At 52.1% G+C, this 2,676-nt stretch overlaps 1 long non-coding RNA gene across 1 annotated transcript in view; it reads left to right on the top strand.

The window, feature by feature from the left end:
• Positions 1–2,676, top strand: part of LOC120616011 (uncharacterized) — a 132,765-nt gene that overhangs the window by 36,355 nt on the left and 93,734 nt on the right. The window lies entirely within an intron of this gene.

Genomic DNA, 2,676 nt, shown 5'->3' with positions numbered 1-2,676 from the left:
GGATGGCATCTAATCTCGTTGCCCCTAAAACGTCTTTCTCGGAGCGAGCATCTGCTGATGACGCTGCCAGGGCCCCACCAGGGCGTCGTTAGCTCGGCTCAGCCTCCAAAGGCCACTGGTTGAAACCGCGTCCCCTGATCCACTTTGGCCACCCAGGAGGCCGGAAGTGCTGGTGGATCGCCACCCGCCCCGGAAGCCCCCAGCTGACTACTCCAGCACTTGACGTATGAATCCCCAGGTCCCTTTTATCAAAAACGACTTTATTCTGGAATAACTTTAGACTTACAGAAAAGTTGCAGAATAGCACGGAATTCCCATGAACCCTTCGCCCAGCTTCCCTGACGTCGAAATCTTACACCCACAGCACGACCGAGACGAGGAAATCGACACCATTGACTCAGCAACAAACCTAGTTCGAGTTTCACAGGTTTGTCCGCCGATGGCCTTTTTCTGTCCTGGCAGTGTCCGTCCAGGATCCCACTCTGCAGTTGGTCGTCATGTCTCTTTGGTCGCCTCTGATCTGTGACAGCGTCTCAGTCTTTCTGTATAAGTCATGACCTCGACGTTTTTGAGGAGCGCTGGTCAGTGATTTCTGAGAGGGGCCCTGGATTTGGGTTTGTCTGATGTTGTCCCGTGTTTAAAACGAGCTTATGCATTTTCGGCGAGAACAATGTCACCACGAGCGGGGGGACTCGTGCTGCTGATAAACCTCAAGACTAGGGGCCTTAACCTCGATCCCTTGGTCAAGGTTGTGCTGCCAACTTCCTCCTTTGTAATATCATCATTTTTTGCTTTGCAATTAATCACGCCCTTGGGGGCGACACTTGGAGACCTGACAAGTGTCCCATTTCGCCTCACGCGTTGGCCTCCCGAGCTTAGCGACCAGTGGCGGATCTTGCCTGTAGCACTTACTCGCGTGGTGTTCGCCTAACGGTGGTTTTATTGTTCTTTCATTTACTTATTTGGAATTTGTGAATTTATTATTTGAGTTTATATTTGTTTAAATTTATTTAGATATTTATTTTGCATGTAATGTACTACACTTATCAATGGGAATGCTAGTTTAAGAAAGAGCCATCCGTTCCAGGAGGGGTAATTCTGGGGCATCGTCGCTCTCAGTGTAGCTGGCACGATGTGACAGGTCCTTCACTGGCTTGTCCCCTTTTTGCACAGGTGAATGGTAGCATGAATTCACCTTTCTGTGGCCAGTCCTGGGTTCCCACACAACTGGACGCTTAGGCTGTTTTCTAGAAGAATCGAGAGAGCCCAGCAGAGGCTGATGGGGCTGTGAATAGCCAGAGGTGCTACATTTCAGGCCGTCGAGTGGCTGACTGAACCAAGGCGTCGGAGCTAAATGGTGGCAGTGGGACCTTGGCAGCCGGCTGGAGGACCGATGGGTTTAACAGATTCCGGGGCCAGGCCTGGCTTCTGTGTCAGAGACACGCAGTATCTTCTCCTTCGGTTTCTGGGAGACCTGATGGAGGGAGATAATTGTGCCAAGTGCTGTAGTGTTGTCTCGCGTGGGGCGTCCACACAGGTGAACCCGAGTAGAGTCGCCCCCCCTCCCCAGCGAGGTCACTGGGAGTTGGTGAGAACTTGGGCACCTCGTTAGAAAGGGGTCAGGATGAGCATAAAACAGCAGTGACCCAGACTTCCCGCTGTCTCTCCCACCCGTTTTGAAATTTACACATCATTGTAAACTCAAAATATTATCGAGGGAAAAAAGACATTTTTTCATTTTCAGGGTCCTAGGCGGACAAAGAGAGGGAAAATGAAGATGTGATGAGAATTTGCAAATCTATCCAAACTCCTGCGTGATCCAAAACCAAGAGTGAATCAGGATTTTTCTGGAATTTTGCAAACCAATCCATTATCTAGATTTTCTGTTGAGGAACACGTGCCGGCAGTGTTTGGGGACACACTCTGCCATCACACACTATTTTCTACAGTAGGTTGTAGGAGTATTCACACCAAGCTGGAGAAAGACAGGGTCACCTCACGGCCGGTCAGCCCAGGTTTTAGGCCAGACGGGTTTTGGGAAAACTTTTGGTGTTCAGACAGTGCTGGATTTCGGATTTGTGGATAAGGGGTCCTGGACCTAATCTCCTCCCCCAAAGCCCACGAAGCCCGCGATGTCCTTCCTCCTGCACCAGAAGCGTTCGCATCAGCATCTTTGACGGGATCAGGCAGACGAACGTTGCTCCCCCATTGCTTGGAAGCCAAGCTGTGCTTCGGGGTGAGACCAGGAATCTGGATGACCACACGGTCAGGGGCGATGTCCGCGAGCTGGAGAAGCGGGCATGAAACCGAAAGTCAGCGCGGGTTTGCCCTCCCTCCTCCCCAGGGGCTGGCGACACCCCTCCCTCTCCCCACTTCGTCATCCCTCAGGATCTGCGGCATCCAGGATACCCAGAAATGGCCCATTTTTTTTGGAGAGTGCATCAGGAATGGAGGGTGGTTTGGCAAGGAAAGAGATACCTCACTGCAGGGAAAAACGTACATCCGCGGTCGGTTTGTTTTCGTCTTAGTCCACAGTCTTGTAGGGGGCGGGCCCAGGGGGCTCAAATTGCCCTGCGCCGTTTAGAGAACAGCGCTGAGGCGTGCAGACGGGCCCCCCCAGACACACGGGGATGCCCACCCTTTCCTTGCACGGAAGACACTTTGGATAAGGGTCTT

Source organism: Pteropus medius, unplaced genomic scaffold (genome assembly GCF_902729225.1).
Source record: "Pteropus medius unplaced genomic scaffold, Ma_sr-lr_union100, whole genome shotgun sequence".
In the NCBI taxonomy this organism is placed as follows: Eukaryota; Metazoa; Chordata; class Mammalia; order Chiroptera; family Pteropodidae; genus Pteropus; species Pteropus medius.
This window is presented reverse-complemented; position numbering and strand designations above follow the sequence as displayed.